The 18,328-nt window shown below is 36.6% G+C and overlaps 1 long non-coding RNA gene and 1 pseudogene across 2 annotated transcripts; both read left to right on the top strand.

The window, feature by feature from the left end:
* Positions 1–9,303: 9,303 nt before the first annotated feature.
* Positions 9,304–14,400, top strand: LOC113275802 (annotated as a pseudogene).
* A 1,095-nt stretch (positions 14,401–15,495) lies between these two features.
* Positions 15,496–17,224, top strand: LOC113273967. Of its 2 annotated transcripts, XR_003322693.1 has the most exons (4): positions 15,496–15,719; positions 15,808–15,890; positions 16,639–16,735; positions 17,133–17,224. It is a non-coding gene; the product is annotated as an uncharacterized LOC113273967 (long non-coding RNA). The 2 variants fall into 2 exon arrangements; XR_003322692.1 differs by having other exon boundaries at positions 15,496–15,890.
* Positions 17,225–18,328: the final 1,104 nt, after the last annotated feature.

Here is an 18,328-nt window from a genome sequence, read left to right as displayed (position 1 = left end):
ATAGGCGAGGTATACTCGGCTCGAAATACCAAATGTGTATAATCAAAGTCTATATATATAACATACGACTTCTTGTCTCAAAGAGTAGGAGATAGAGTAGATATACTATTGAGTGATAGATAAGTTCAAGTCTTCACATACCTTTTTTTCGAAAAGTTCCACCGGTTCCTTGAGTAGTTCTTCTACTTGTATGATGAATCACCATGAAGTCCTTGAGCTTAACTACACTTTTTATCCTAGTCCGAGACTTAGCTATAATAGACCAGAAATAAAGATTTATAGTTTTTATCACTAACATTGACAAACATGCTTGAGATAGCAACGCATGCGAGTTCGACCGAGCAATGCTCTAACAATATCCCCCTTTGTCAATTTTAGTGACAAAACTATCAATACATATCGAATACAAAAAAAATACATAAACTTTAGTAGCTCCTATTCCACATGTCTAATCTTCAACATTCCTCGAAATCTTCGTCACTTCCAAGTACTCCAATGATCCCAAAGGTTGTAAGTTTAACATCACCGTTGTTGAAGATCCGTAGTTATAACAATGAGAAAACATAGTTCTCGATCATTGTTATACAGTGTCATAGTATTATTACACAACGTCAAAGTTCAATTGTATCATAACTTCAAAAATAATACTATGGTGATATGTATCACTCTCCCTTAGTCAATACTCCATCTCACATGGAAACCACTCCCCCTTACACAAGGATCCGAAAACCATATGTATTTGTAGTGTGAACTACATATTAATTCTCCCCCTTTTTGTCAATAAAATTGGCAAAGGTACAAGAACGGGATCATAATGAAATTTCCGAGAGAGCCATTTCATGACAAAAGAAAAAAATACATACCAACTAATTTAGATGCAATCATGAAGCCGAAGCTAAATGCATTCATCAAGGAGCTTAAAGATACAGGATAACCCCTCTAAAATTCCACAGCCGCACACCCCTCAAGATATGACCATTAAGCACAAGCTCAAAAGAACTCTCCCCCATTTGATGTCTTTCCCGAAGGAACAACAAGAGCGACCTTAATTTCGAAAAAAAAAAAGAAGGATTTTTATTGGACACAAAAAACCATGAGAATGATTTCCTATATCCAAAAACTCAATCAAATTAATCACAAGTAAACCCATGATTAATTTAATCGGAATACGCAATCAAATTAAACACAAAAAATGATCAATTCAATTGATTATGCTCAACATAAAAGAACTTATGGAAACACGAAAATACTCAACTAGATTAATTACAAGAGAACCCATAATTAATCTAATCGGAATACACAACCAAGCTAATCACAAAAGTAATCAATTTAATTGTCATTTATTTTGCTCGACATAAGAAAAACTTACGGAGAAATAATTAAATAACCAAACAAGATGATTAATTTAGTTCAATATGCTCGGTATAACATATCTCATGGAACAACAACTAAGCTAAAAAAATCAACTTGGTTGTATAGTGCTCAACACAAGATATATTACGGAGCCTCACAGTAATACATAAAACATGGATCAGGGACGATCAATACTGCGGAATACACAAGGATTCATTCTATTTTCCATCACTATTTGCATAACGATATTTAATAGACATAATCCTTGAAAACAAAAGATTTTAACCTATCTTCCATAAACTATTTGACTATGTAGGCTTAACTTTGGTATTTGTCAAAAGTCCATTCATTCTTTTATCAATACGTGAATACCGATCACGAACGACTTTACTTTTGACAAAGTATGGGACGAACATAGTTCACGGACGTAAACACAAATATCTCATAACAAATTGCAATATAACAAATCATAAAGATTAATACTGCAAAAACATCATCTTCCAAATAGTTTTTAGAATTTAAACCAATAAACCTAAAAAAAAGAACAAGAAGATGAAAAATAATAATAGCTATGTGTAGTCACAATCATTGCTATTCCATCAGTAGTTATTCTTCCAACTAAATCAAAAAGAATACATACTAGGCAAATATACAAAACTCGGTTTTCCTTGATGATTTCATACCTCTGGAATGGTCCATCGAAATAGGAATCACTGATATCCTTGATATTTTTGACCGTAGAGACCCCATGTTCATGAGTGAGAACATCAGTTTTTCGATCAATAATGCGAGCAAAATGTCGAGCCTTAGCGCAGTCAAGAATAACTTTCTTCTGATTCCTAATCAAGATTTTCTGAGTACCAAGGATTTTTGCATGTCCATCAATAAGCTGGTTTATCTGCAGTTGAAGGTTAGCAAGTTCGTTCTTTACTTTATTCTGAACGAGAATTAAATCCTTGACAGATTCTCCATTCCAAGAGTTATACTCTTTCCTTTCAAGCATCTTCTTCAGAATAAACTCTTGAGCATGATCACTTCCTTTGAGATCATCCTTTACAGTAGGGTTAACTTCTTCTTTGGGAACAATTTCCATCGAGTTCCTTTCTGAAGATTAATGAACGCATATATGAGATATATATATGTTCAAGTGTACACCCTAGATAGAAACCCTAGAGTTCCTTGAGGAGATATGGACGTTCGTGGACTAAGCCATACGCCAAAAGAATAATGTGGCCAACCAGGAAAACTGCATACTGTGTCGCTTTCAAAATTTTCTCCAGCCCTAAAAAGAAAGGTCACAGTGATGAAAGAAATAAATACTAAAAACTCACATCATAAGATATCAAACATACAAACCGATGAAAATCAACTAATTACTTGAGCATCTCTCAAACATCATCCTTGCATCTCTCAAGTTAGATACAAGAACAAAACATTATGCTACTAGGTAGCAGAGGGAGACATGGTCTCACCATAGGTTTTGAGAGAGTAGTTGTGATTTCCACCAGGATATCTGACCTCAACATTTATTATTTTCCCTTGGCAGTTTCCAAATATAGGAAAATTTCTCACAACCCTTCCCGAAGGTTCAAGAAAAGAGGCTTTCTGATTACCGAGTCTAGGACCTCTAGGGACCGGTTCTAGAGGATTTTCCGAAATAGGTCTCCATACTCTAGACTTAGATTTACTAGAGTTTTTCTTATAAGTACAGGACATGTTTTCATTAGCAGCACAAGGATTTATACCACTAGGATGCACAAGCGTCCTGTAATGATTTCTAGGGAAGAGATCATTTTTATAAGATGTCTGGTTTTCTGTGGACATAAGGTTCACTGCTGTAGTCGACTGACTGTTTGTTCCATTGACAGTGAAGCGAAGCAAATTGTGAAGTTTAGATATTTGTTTCCTCCTGGCAAAACAATGGATAGCATAGTGATTCCTTTTTCCACAGAAAGTACAGGTTCGTGGAGGAGAAGCAAAAAACGGCATATGTTTTAACTTCACAGCCCTGTGAGAAGATGGTAAGTTATGAAAACTTTTCTCGACACAATCTTCTCCCGAGGAGTATTTCTTCATGTATTGTATGTCAGGAACAGTTTGAACAGAAGAATTTATCCTTAGGAAAGGGTTATCCTTTTCCAAGGACTTGCACAGTTCATGGGCTAGTGAAAGGGATGCTGCTAGTTTCTCTTTTTCAACACGAATTCTGTCAAGATCAGATGAATGCGTCTTGATCAAACGTTTCTCTTTAATTGAGCCTTCTTTGACCATCTTTTCGAGAACACTAATTTTTTCACGTTATAAATTAGTTTCTTAAAGGAGTTTCTCAATATCTTTAGAAAATGACTCAATAATGTTATAGAGTACACGTTCTCGATCAATAGACTTTTCAAATTCATCGATGAGTTGATCATGATTCTGAAGATCAACAAACTCAGTAGAATTTTTTGCGATTCTGGTGAGCTCCATTTTAGATTTTTCCATTGTGTCCAATGTCTCATTGGAGGAAGAGTGGTCAACACAAGATGAAACAATCTTCCAACCTCGTGATTCAGAAGAATCAACTAAGGAGCAATCGTTTGAGGTATTCCCGAGATAATTTTCATAGTTGAAAGCTTTAGGAGACATCTTGGTATGCGTAAGAGATTTTGTCCTCAGACTCAGATTACTACAAACACAGACTTGTAAGGTCTTGAACGTGTTTGCCTGCTCTGATACCAATTGAAACAGCGGGGGTCTAACAACACCACCCAATATTTCGCATAGCAATTTGTATGGACTAACTCCAATATACTTTGCTAGAGAATCAACTAGATAGTCAAACTCAATCTAGATTAAAGTATATCGAGGAGTTAATATCTCTCTCTTGTTTTGATTTGCTCGAGCTAACAGAAATCAGTGAGTCCTTAATCAAACACAAGGAATAACTTGGATGGTACCAATGACCAATATCCAAGGATCAATCAATGACAATCAACAACCAAAGGTTAGATTACTCTAATTGATGATCTAACACACAAACTGTATTATTTCAATTATAAAGATAATACGGAAATTGAAATAATACAGACACCAGAAATTTTGTTAACAAGGAAACCGCAAATGCAGGAAAACCCCGGGACCTAGTCCAGATTGAACACACACACTTTATTAGCCGCTACAGATACTAACATACTCCAATCTAACTTCAAACTGGACTGTAGTTGAACCCCAATCAGTCTCCCACTGATCCAAAGTACAGTTGTACTCCCTACGCCTCTGATCCCAGCAGGATACTGCGCACTTGATTCCCTTAGCTGATCTCACCCACAACTAAGAGTTGCTACGACCCAAAGTCGAAGACTTAACAATAAACAAATCTGCCTCACACAGACAAGTCTATCAAAGGATCAGTCTGTCTCCCACAGATAAACCCTAAAAGGTTTTGTTCCGTATTTTGATAATAATCAAGGTGAACAGGAACCAATTGTTAATCCGGTCTTATATTCCCGAAGAACATCCTAGAGTTATCAATCACCTCACGACAATCTTAATCGTATGGTAGCGAAACAAGATGTTGCGGAATCACAAACAATGAGACGAAGATGTTTGTGATTAGTTTTTATATCTTGCTTATCGGAGATACCAATCTCAAGCCAATCAATCTGATTGTACTCGTACGATAGAAGATGCAAGATCATATCACACAACTACGATAAAAGTAGTATCGGTATGGCTTCACAATCCCAATGAAGTCTTTAAGTAGTTAACCTGGTTTTAGAAGAATAAAACCAAAGGTCAAAGGAGAACCGACTCTAGTATGCAAACTCGCATCACAGTGAGGTGTGGGGATTATATTTGCACAGATACTAGAGTTCCCCTTATATAGTCTTTCAAATCAGGGTTTGCAATTAAGTTACCTTGGTAACAAAGCAATCAATATCTACCGTTAGATGAAAACCTGATTTAGATTCAAGCTAATATTTCTCAACCGTTAGATCGAAAACTTAGCTTGTTACACACACTTGACAATGCACGCTTCTAAGTTTGTTAATCGTACCCAAACGTATGCACTTGTTGGTTCAAAAATAGTTAACTAAATGGTTAGCCATATGAGCATTCCATATCAACCACATTCTTCTTCACCATAACTAGTTCAAATGATTTCAAATGAACTAGTTAAAGAGTTGTTCAATTGCAAGGAAATCTCATGTACTACACAAGACATAATTGAAGCAAAGGTGATTTGATTCACTTGAATCAGTTCATGAACTTCTATAGCCACGGTTTGCAAAATGCATTCCTTAGTCTTTTTAAGTTTAAGTTCAGAGATCATCTTCAGATATATTACCTTCTCAAGTTCGCAGACTAGGTTTGCGGACTTAAGTTACCGGGAAGAGTTTACAAACTCCAGCAGAAATTCTTGGGTATGAGAACTTCGCCGGTTCGCGGACTGAGTTTCACGCAAATAGTTTGTCAACTCCGGCATAAATTCTCGGGTTTGAGAACTTCGGCAGTTCGCAGACTGAGTTCGCGTACTTGGCTCACGCTATTCTTCCGGTTCTCTTGATCAACAAAGTTCGCAAACTTTTGTTCAAGGAATAAAACTTATACATAAATGTTTTTCCACAAAAATGCTTTTGTCCATGATTGGTTCTGTAATCTAAAGTCTCATTTCAATCATTGAAACATTCTTAGAGGACGTTATATAGTTGTTACAACATTTCTCGTCAAAGCAATTTTCGAGATGATTAAAACGTATCATGACTTTCGTCACATGGTAAACATAAACTTGGTTAAAGATAAAAGCTTACAAACTCATATTTCGAGATATAGATAGGCGAGGTATACTCGGCTCGAAACACCAAATGTGTATAATCAAAGTTTATATATACAACATACGGCTTCTTGTCTCAGAGAGTAGGAGATAGAGTAGATAGACTTTTGAGTGATAGATAAGTTCAAGTCTTCACATACCTTTTTGTCGAGAAGTTCCACCGGTTCCTTGAGTAGTTCTTTTACTTGTATGATGAATTGCCATGAAGTCCTTGACCTCAACTACACTTTCTATCCTAGTCTGAGACTTAGCTACAATAGACTAGAAATCAAGACTTATAATTTTGATCACTAACATTGACAAACATACTTGAGATAGTAACGCATGCGAGTTCGACCGAGCAATGCTCTAACAAAAACAATGATAAATTTTTCTCTTATCTCATTTTTTTTTTTGAATTTTTCATTCTTCTGAATTTTAAAGATAAGAAAAATAAAATACAATAAAAAAATGAAAATAAAACAAACCATTGTCGTGGGAAAAGTACTTAACCGCTTGATTCTTCACAACTTGTATCGTCTCGAAATCATAAAGTTCAATAATTCTCACCTTTTAATTTTCTTTGCTTTCGTTGCTTGTTAACCTTGAACGTCTTCAACTTTACTTGTAGATTTTGATGTCGCTCCCTTGTTGACAATGATGCTGTTTCTATTGGACCCGTTGTTGATGAGAGAATGGTGCTAACTGCAAATCGAACTACAAGAAGGAGGTTTTCATCCATAGACGTCACCCTCATGATTGAAAAAATTAGCACTCAAGAGATCAAAAATAGTCTAAAATTGGTGCGAAGTAGGGTAGCTCACCATTCTACCCGGAATTAACGTACGGTGAAACACCCTCAAAACAAAGCTTTTTAGTCAGCTACAAAGAAGGAGACGTGGGCAATAACTTGTTCAGTACGTTATTTGAACCACATTCATTTAATTGGAACGTAACTCTTCTATCCCAAGTTTTTGCGCCTAACGTAACCAACTCAATCAGATGCATGCATATCCCAAACCCTTCAATCACAGATAAACCAATATGGCTACACTCCAAAATTGGACACTACACGGTGAAAAATGGAAATGAAGTGTTAACAAAGCCACCAACGCCGCACACCACGAGCAACCAACCATCTGCACCATCAGCAATTCCCAAACCTACAAACAAAAATGGAAGGCTAACTGCCCCCAAAAAATCAGACTTTTCTTATGGAAAATCAGTCATGAAAGTCTACCGACCTTTGAGACATTGCATACCAGAAGTATCACACCCACATGCCCAATCTGCAGCCAACACCCAGAGTCGGTGCAACATTGTATTTTTGAATGCGACAAAACAAGACAAACATGGGAAATCGTATGCAGACATTTCAACAACAATGGAAGCATACACAACCCATATAATAGCCTCACCATCCCCCCACATCCATTATCGGCTGCTATTTATCAACAGGGTAATCAGAACTTGCAAGTGCCACATAACCAACAACAACATCAGAGCAGCAGGAGACAACCAACAACATATGCACCACCAAAGAACTTTGATGAATTCATGGAAATGAGCCATAACAAAGACATGTTCACAACATACTGCCATACTCTATGGAACATATATGGCTGGCACGAAATGCAAAAGTCTACAAAAACATCATCCAGACCCCACATCAAACCTTCCATATAACACTCCTTCTCAGTCAGGAATACAAATGGTCCGTTGAACACAACTTAACCAAACAAAAAGAGTCTCGACAAAAGCAAACAACAGCTCCATCAGGTATGAACTCGAACATTGTTTGGGTAAAATGGAAACCACCGCCACATGACTGGTTGAAAATAAACACCGATAGAGCAATGACAACAGCTCCACCAGCTCCCCCCCCCGGAGGTGGCTGGTGCAGGATGGATTTGTAGAAATATGCAAGGGATGTTGATAATGCCTATGGCAGCACCAATTGGGATAACAACAACTTTAGTGGCAGAAACTTGGGCTTTCCTTCTGGCATCCAGAATGACGCTCTCCCGAGGATGGAAGAAGATATATCTTGAAACAGTCTCAACATCACTATTGATTCTATTGAAGAAAGATAGTTCATAGGCACCAAGGATCATTCAGAACATGATAAAGGAAATCCAAGGTCATCTACTACAAATTGAACAATTCACAATCACACACACATAAATGGAAGCGAACCAAGCGGCAGATGGCCTTGCAAACCTAACAACGCAACAACAACTACAAATAGGAAACAACATTCAAATTTACATATGGGATAACTCTTCTTCGGAATTCCTAAATGTAATTGTAACGAATGGGGCGTCTTTACCCCAAAGAAGTTCATAGTATTTAATAATGAGAACTACTCTTTCAAAAGAAAAATTAAGCCCAAATGATGAAAGTATCCATGGTTTTATAAAGATTTACATAGCTAAAAACAAACAAAAGAAATGTGGTCAGTTGACTTGATCTTCTTAGGCTAAGTCCTATGGGCTAGATTGAGCTGCTAGATTGGCAGTTAAGTGTTGCAATTCAAAAAAAAGTGTGTTCTAAAAGTTAACACTGGCATTTACTAGTTCTCTCTTCTAGCATTTGCTCGCAGTTCAACTAGCAGCGAGATTGAAACGCTGAATGATTCAGCGCTGAAAAAGTTACCTCCATTCAGCGCTCACAAAAATCACACGGACCACAAAAATTACAAAATTTGATCTAACGACAGAGATTGAAACGCTGAATGGTTCAACGCTCAAAAAGTTACCTTAACGCTGAATGGTTCAAAAATTACAAGAATCACACAAACCACAAAAATCACAAAACTTGATCTAACGGCTGAGATTTAAAGCGCTGAACCAAACAAACGTTGGACAGTGGTCCCAGATAACTTGGACTGCTAATCTAGCTGATAGATTAGCCATCCCATAAAATTTAGGAGGTTGTCCTAACTGACATGGATTTCTAATCTAGCTGCTAGATTAGAAGATCATAGGACTTGGTCTTATTTTGAAACACAAGATACCAAGTCACTTCAAAATAGTCAAAGAGATTGAACCGGGGTCGTAGGCCCCAATAATACCTAGGGTGGTTTTGCTACAAGTACGATCCATGCGGCCTTCTGGCGTAGTTCCCCAAACAATAAAGAAAGACTAGTAAAGCAAAGTAAACACTGACTTTTGTTAAAAGCTTCATTTCGTAGAGGGAGAGGGAAAAAAGAAAAAGGTTAGAACATTTTCCCTCCAAAACCAGAGAAATTCCTTCATTTTCATCAGCAGAATTCTCCAAGATTTCATAAAAGATGGAAGATTCTCTACCAAAACCAGTTCCTCCACGTGTTGGATTGATTTACGATGATAGGATGTGTGAACATACTGATCCTGATAGTGACTATCATCCTGAAACTCCAAATCGGATCAGAGTTATATGGAAAAAGCTTCAATCTGCTGGAATTCTTCAAAGGTAAAATCGTTCTTTCTCAAAACCCTAGTTTGAACTTATTAATTTCCATTCACTAGAAACTAAACCCTAGTTTGACTGTCCAACTAGCATGAAGGCAAAAGAAGCAGAAGATAAGCACATAGCATTAGTTCATAAGAAGAAACATATCGATTTGATACGGAATGTAAGTTCTCAAGAATTTGATTCTCGGAGGAGTAAAATTGCTTCTAAATTCAACTCCATATACCTCAATGAAGGATCATCTAAGTCTGCTTAGCTTGCTGCTGGTGCAGTTATTGAGGTAATGTTTCTGTCGTGGAGTAGTAGTTTTGCTTTTTTGTTATATATTTACATTTAGATTGCTTCATCATTGTGTCCTCCAGAGTCCAAAGCTAATTTTAGATGTCTTCTTGAGTAGGTTTCTGAGAAGGTTGCTAAAGGGGAACTTGATTCTGCGGTTGCAATTGTAAGACCTCCGGGGCATCATGCAGAACCAAATGAAGCAATGGGATTTTGTCTATTTAACAATGTGGCCATTGCAGCAAGTTATCTTCTAAATGAAAGAGTATGACTAGATTTTTTTGCTACAATACTATGGTTGTTTATTTTTAGTGTACTTTCAAATCTGTAATCTACTTCGTTTGGTTTGTTTTTTTGCAGCCCGAGTTAGGCATTCACAAAATATTGATCATGGATTGGGATGTCCATCATGGCAATGGTACTCAGAAGATGTTTTACGATGATCCTCGTGTGTTGTTCTTCTCTGTTCATAGGTATGTATATTTCAGAGTCTTACCTTTACTGCTTCTAAAACTGTATTAAGTATTTTATAACTTCTCTAATCGTGTATTGATGTGAAAGTGTCTGATTCGTACTTTGTGGTGTTTGCCTGGGGATCCAGTTCAATTATAGTACACCTAGACTTAGCAAAATGAATCCTGATCCTGTAATCTGGCAAAGTCACCTAACCAGGGAATTGGATAGATAGAGCATTTCATGTCCGTTGAAACTAGTTGATATGAACATCCCGAGTAACTCTAAATTTCTCATAATGGTGCTAAAGAGCATCCCAGTAACCTTATAAGCTTGAAGTATGAGTTAGTTCATAATTATGGGTTGAATATGGTAATTGTTGTATCACTAACTAGTGTTAGAGATGGGAGAGTACACCACAACAGTTGAAACTGAGTCGCTCTAGCTGGCTAACAGCGATCTGTTGCTGTCATGACTTTTCCTTAATTGTGCAGGCATGAAAATGGATGTTTCTATCCATCTGGTGGCGACGGTTCTTACACAATGATTGGAGAAGGATTAGGTTCAGGATATAATATTAATGTTCCATGGGAACATGCACGGTGTGGTGATGCTGATTATTTTGCTGTGTGGGAGCATGTACTGGTTCCTGCTGCAAAGGCTTTCAATCCAGACATGATCATAATATCTGGAGGATTTGATGCAGGTCTTTATTACTGAATAAGTGGTTTAGCACTTTAGCTGTTACTCATTTGTGTTATCTTCTAGTCCGTGACTTGCTCTTGTCTTTTTTTCAACTCTCTACATGATTCTTTTACAAGTGCAGAATTTCAGTTTGACATCTACAAGTATTAAAAAAGTAATTAACAGTTATAGAGGGTGAATAACTGTATGCTCTGCTAAGCCAAAAATATATTGCTGCAGTAATAGAGTAGGTTATATGGCCTTGTACTTTATCGTGGTGGAAAAAAGAGAAGGAATAATTTAATCATTGCCTTGTACTTTAAGTTTTCATCTCCGTACCCTCTAGTATGTTTACCAAATTGCGTAGTTCCTGAGGATGTAAATTTGGAATCATGTAATGCTTATTCTTTATGAGGGCTTAGTAGTGTTCATACTTCTCAGTTTCTTGATCTTTTTTTTCATTTTTATTTTGCTCTCTTGGAACAGCTATTGGCGATCCATTAGGTGGCTGTTGTATTACACCATATGGATATGCGGTTATGATGGAAAAGGTTAGCATTTCTTCAGAATCTGGGTATCTTCTTTTCTCTGTGGAAGTTATTGTTGACTTACCGTTCTTGAACATAAACAATATATGTTACATGGTCTTGACAGCATTGGAAGAGTTACTTTTGTGACCAGTTAGTTTAAAATGCTCCCGATGAAAGTTTCTGTACTATCCTCATATGAGCTCCTTTTCAGTCCTTTGTTATTACTTCTGTCTTTCAAATATTTCAGTTGATGGAGTTTGCTCAAGGAAGAGTTATGATGGCCTTGGAAGGTGGATATAATCTCGATTCTTTAGCTAAGTCTGTCCTTGCATGTGTTCAAACTTTACTGAAGGACAAGTATGCTGTTGCCTCTTGTAAGGCTTACCCATTTGAATCAACGTGGCGTGTAATACAAGCGGTAAATTGTCATTTGCTCCTACTTCTGTGGACTGTGCTTTAATTTTTTTGCATTAATGTTATATTGGCTTACTTAAAAATTCCACTTTCAGGTTCGTAAAGAGTTGAGCCGATTCTGGCCAACTCTTAGTGGCGAGTTACCGAGGAACTTATTTGTAACCACTAAAAAAGCACCTGTAGTTGAGGTGATTTATTTCCCTTTTGATTCTTTTGTGCATGCACTTTGACCTTATGTATCCTGGTTGCTAGATAATCTCCAAAGTTGGAAAGACATGCGGGTCAGTATTTGGTTGATATGGAACTAATGATCCTTGCTGACCAACGACACTCGTGGATTGAGTGCTTAGTTCTTGAATTAAGTTGTTTTAGTGCAAGAGGTTTGTAGGACAAATCATAGTTAAGAGTTTGGCAGGTATTGTTTGTATTTTTTCACACTTTATTCTCAGGATATGATTTTAATTGTACAGTGGTCTTAAATTTCAGTTGATCTCAAGTTCTGATTCTGATGCCGAGAATGATGAATTCGCATATGCTGGATCAGAAGCACAATGTTCTGTAAACTCGATTGAGGTTGTTGAGGATGTTATTGCATCCCTTTCAACACTAACTGTTGATGAAGATAACCATAGTAAAGTACCATTACATCTCATTTCTTATTCATAGAGAAAAACAAGAACAAAAACAAGCTAAGCAGTAATTTTAGCTACAGTTAATAGAAACTTTTTGAACACTCCTCTCACATGAAGCATGGCAAAATTAACCATGCTCCATGTTACTGTCCAGATCAAACGGTGTGCAGTTCTGCATCTTGGAGATCAATCTTTTCTAAGGTTGACGTTTGGTACGCGAGCTTTGGATCAAATATGTGGAAACCAAGGTTCCTTTGCTATATTGAAGGTGGACAGGTAATATGCTGGGTACTGTGTGCAATTTCAAGATCAATGTGGAATTCATGTGATGCAGTGGTGTTAGGACGTTGTTGTCGGTTTGTGTGTGTGTGATAGGGCTGTGAGTGTTCTGCAGAATATTCAAGAGGCTTCTAGTCCGCTCTTAATTGTATTCTGTTTACAAAATGGATATTTGAGCACGCACTGGCAGTACCAAAACACCAGACGTGACATGTATTCATGTGAAATAAGCCAATGACTTTGTTTTGCTACTTTATATTACATAATGTCAACTAACCTTGCAAAACAAGGGTCTCATATTCTGAAATGCTTTATAGGCGGAATTATGCAGGCGCCATGTTCTGGTTCAATGGATAAAAACCCACCAAAAGAGATTATGTGGAAGATTGTACCTCATCGTTTCTTTATCGGGCGATCTAAAACACGTACATGGGGTGCTGGAGGTGTTGCTTTCCTCCATCCTGAAAGTGACGATAACAGTGAATCCTACATGTGTTTATACAAGATAACGTATGTGACATTGTAAATTTTCTGCGGAAGCAAAATCTTTCATTCTGTGCTATGTAACTGGTGGTTTTATTCTACTCTTTTCTCACCAAAATGAGGCTCTAGTTTCTTTCCACATAACACCTGTGTATTTCTGTGGCTATGCTTTGGTCTTTGCAGGCTTGAGCAGTTCAATGATGTATTAGTTCAGGAGAATCGTTTGCGACCAGTGGAAGCAATCAATCCTTTGTTTGACTTATCAGATTTAGAGTCTGTTACAAAGAACAAATCTTTGAATTCTAAAGAGCTCAAGGTGTGGTCATTATCCTTTCATGTTCAGTTTTGTTGAGTTTGCTTGATGCCATCATGAAAATGTCTCAAGTCACTGAGACTAGTTACCCAGTCCAGTTGTCAACTTTGTTGGTACTTTAATTACTTTCTGATTCTCTCGCAGGATGGCTGGTACTCTAACGTTGTTTGTTTGGGAACAGAGAGAGAGCTTCCTATATTGACCATGACGTAATCATTCAAGATTTATCCTTCTTATTTCCACCACTGCTGGATCAATAGTGCATCATTTGCATTAAAGAATGTTCAGAATTTAAATGATATTATTGACCCAATTGTTTTTTTCTTTCTTTCATGCAGGTGTTCGATTTTATACATTGAGCTCTTTAAATCAGGGAAACTTCCATTAAATGCTCCATCTAAAGAATACAAGGATGTCTTAGTGAAAGGCTTGGTTGAAGGGAAACAACTTCCGGAGGAGGAAGCTGTGGCTTACATCAATGATGGTTTTACTAGACCACTTTGATTGACTTAAGCTGATTATTACTAGACCACTTTGATTGACTTAAGCTGATTATTATTTTGTACATCTTGAAAAGAAAACCAATCTAGTTGTTTGACAACATATTAGAAATTTATTACCTGATGTGTTTAAACATCATTATATTGTAAAGAATGATAAAATCAACTGCAAGTCTACAGCAGAAACAGGCCTAGATCTATTTATAGTTATAAGTGACTTTGTGTGCATAACGGCATAACCCTAGTTTTTTACTAACTATACTCGAACAAAGAATTAACTCCTGCTCTTCAAAACAGCTGAGGTTAATGACCTTAATTTAAAAAAAAAAACATTTTATGACTTTGATTTCTGAATGACTTTTAAAGTTTTAAAGCAAAAAAATTACCTTTTCGACATAATTTTTGAATGACTTTTTACACACAAAAAAGTTACTTTCTTATGAAAAAATTAAAGGGTGTTTGGATATTAAAAATTGAAATGCGGGTTTTCAACAAAAAGATTCCGCTTTACAATTTTCTCAATTACTTTTGTTTTTAGACGTTATTTTCAAAATTCATTCCCAATTTAACTTTTGATTTTCTTGCTTCTAAATATATGAAACAATTCTTTGTGGGATGGCATGGCTGAGAAGTGCCTGTGAATGTCTCCACTCTCCACAGTGCTCAGCCTAAGAGCGAGTCTTATGGTGGAAGAGTTCCATTTTCCATGTCACCTCAGCATTTGGAATTGTGGATGGAAGCGCAAGTGTAGTGGTGGAACAACAAAAACGCTAATCTTAATAGCGTTGAGCGCTAATCAGAATAACGCTAAAAAAAAACTATTCAGAATAGCACAAAATGCTATTCAGAATAACACAAAATGCTATTAAGATTAGCGCTTTTTTCTCAGCCATTAGATTTTCAATGACTCGTTTTAAATCTACGGACAAAAAAAAGCGCTATTTTGAATAGCGTTTTGTGCTATTCTGATTAGCGTTGAGCGTTATTTTGATTGGCGTTTTCCGTCTTCTAGTGCGCTATTTTGATTAGCGTTTTGTGCTATTCTAATTAGCACTCAAATGGATTCCACGTAAGGGTGCACAGGAACCGAGCCGGACCGACTGACCGAACCGGAACCGATGGAACCGTACCTGATTTTGGACCGAACCGAGGTACAAGGTACAAGTACCGGTTCCAAAAATAGGAACTGATCTCTGGGGGTACAGGTACACGGTCCAACACATGAACCGTCCCGTACCGGACCGAAGTCCCGAATAATTATGACCGTTAGATTTAGGGAACAAGGGATCTGTCTCAGCCATTGGATTAATAGGGGGTATATAAGCTCACTGTGAGAAGGAGAAGAAATTCTTAGGGTTTCAGTTCCCTTAATTTTTTCTCGCCTCTTCTCAGTACTTCTCTCTGAGAAGGAGAAGAAATTCTCCCCTTCTTCTGATCTTCATCTTCTCTGTTAACCTTCAATCAAACGATTAAAAGTTCAAACCGTATTACTTCGTCTGTCTCTTCGTTTTTAATTCCGGTGTGAAGAAAATTAGAAGAACAATTCCGGTGGTAAGTAATTTTTAATTTTTTGATTTTAATTTTTGTATGCATGTCTGTGAATCTGTGATTGAGATTAACGGATTTTTGTTTTCTCTAGCGAGTAGCGGCTTAAAGGATTTTCTTCATCTCCCACCAAACCTTCATAGCGAGTAGCGGCTTAAAGGATTCACTGCAATCACCGTAAGATCTTTTTCTTCTTCATATGGATGTTGTTTCTTTTACACTTCTGAAACTAAATCTAGGCTTTTAGTGTTCTGTCACATTTTTGGATGATTTTTTTTGCTTTTAGATCTTTGATTCATGAGCAGTAGTTTAGCCGTGAAGATGGAAAAATGCTATTCTAAAGCTAGGGTTACCTAAAATTTTTTGTAATAGACTAATAGTTGTTTTTTAGTTTTGTGAATGCTGATAAAATGTTAACATGGGTGTTGAATTTGACTCTGAGTATTTAGTTTACCATTCTTTTGATTGAGTTAGTTTAAAGGCTATTGATGAATGTTTTTGAACAGTTATTATGAATCATACTTGAAATAGAAAGCTAAATTGTTCACTTCCAGAGGTATTTGTATGGATTTTCACAAGTAATTAGATAACCAGTTCACAGAACCTTGTGTAGCCCACTCTTACCTCTGTAAGTATTCTTGCCTTTTGTTTCCGTGTCTCTATTTTGGGTTTGTTGAATTCCTGGCTAATTGTGTTTCATTAGCTTTTAATTTTAATTCTGGGAAATCGAAGTAGAACAGGCATTTTATCATACAATTTCAATGCATCTTTTTATAATTTTGAGCTTAACCACCAAATTTAGTGTTCCTATACGAGTTTTTAATTGACTGTATAAGATTGGGTCAGTCATTGTTAAGAGTGGCAATTTATAAGCAATGAGTTGCCAGATTTTGCTGATCATAAGCTACATTACCCCACTCTACAGGCCAAAGATTGAGACCAATTGAGAGCAATTGCCTGACAAGTAAAATCAAGGTACATTATCAAAGGCAGGAGCCGCAGGACTGCATCAATTGCACAAGGTAGAAAAATCCTGAACTTTATAATTTCATAACAGTAGAACATTTTTATCTTCTTCTATAGAATGGGAATCATTGTCTAAAGAATTTTATGGAACGCATTGTACATAGCCTCTTTCTGATTACTGAACTTTATGTTCTTTCTTAACTGCATGTCACACAAGTACTAGAAGCACATGTTAAACAGATTTCACAAATTACTAAACTTTAAATGTTCACATGTACTAGTTCACAGTAAATGATTGAAGCACTATAAATGATTGTCCACTGTTTACTAGATTACATGTTTTCTTCTTCTTATTCATGTACTAGTCCACTTTAAGGATTGAAGATAGTTAAATTTCATGTACTAGTTCACTGTTCACATGTATTATGTCTTATTCACTGAGCTCAAATACAGGAAGTGCCAACTTTGTCAGTGATGGAAATATGGCGTCATTTCACTCGGAGAAATGTTGAAGAACCCTCTTGCAATTACTGTGGAAGGACTTATAGGGCTAACATGTCCATAAATGGAACTTCTGCCTTGTGGAATGCTTAGAAGTTGCAATAATGCTTAGAAGTTGTAACTTATGCAGTTATGCAGTTATGCTTATGCTTAATGAAATTATGCTTAGAAGTTAGAACTTATGCAGTTATGCACTTATGCTTATGCAGTTATGCTTAGAAACAATGTTTTTAATATTTATGAACTTTTATATGTATGAAGTATGATACAATGCCTTTATTTCCTTTGAGGTCTTCATTTTATGCAGTTATGCTTTATGCATTTATGCTTCAGTTGAGTTCTTATTTCATTTCTTGTTTCATTTCATTTCATTTCTTGCAATTACTGTGGAAGGACTTATAGGGCTAACATGTCCAGAAATGGAACTTCTGCCTTGTGGAATGCTTAGAAGTTGTAACTTATGCAGTTATGCTTATGCTTAATGAAATTATGCTTAGAACTTATGCAGTTATGCATTTATGCTTATGCACTTATGCTTAGAACAATGTTTTTAATATTCATGAACTTTTATATGTATGATACAATGTCTTTATTTCCTTTAAGGTCTTCATTTTGTGCAGTTATGCTTTATGCATTTATGCTTCAGTTGAGTTCTTATTTCATTTCTTGTTTGATTTCATTTCTTGTTTCATTTCATTTCATTTCTTGTTTCATTTCTTGTTTCATTTCAGTCATAAGCTGTCATGGATGCATCAAGTCAAGCTCATGAAACAGCTACTCCTACACCTACAACTGCTACACCTACCACTGCCACAGATACAGTTGTTGGATCCTCAATGCAACCAACAAATGAAGCAGCACATCCAGATACAGCAGCAGTAGATGTAGAAGCTACTTCTACTCAAACGGGTGGTAGTAAGATAACTTCTAACGTTTGGAATTATTTCAAGAGGTTAAATGTTCAAGATGCTGCATGCAATTACTGCAAGAAGGTGATAAAGGCTCATACTGGAAAGAATGGTACAAGTGGAATGTGGAAGCACTTCAACAGATGCAAGCAGAATCCTAACAAGCCAAAGCCAAAAGGACAACAAACTCTGACATTAAATCCTGCAGCACTGGGTGAGGATGAAGGTCAGTTAGTCTGT

The sequence above is a fragment of the Papaver somniferum genome, chromosome 4 (genome assembly GCF_003573695.1).
Source record: "Papaver somniferum cultivar HN1 chromosome 4, ASM357369v1, whole genome shotgun sequence".
Taxonomy (NCBI): Eukaryota; Viridiplantae; Streptophyta; class Magnoliopsida; order Ranunculales; family Papaveraceae; genus Papaver; species Papaver somniferum.
Note: the sequence above shows the minus strand (reverse complement) of the source record. Positions and strands in the feature narration are given on the sequence as shown.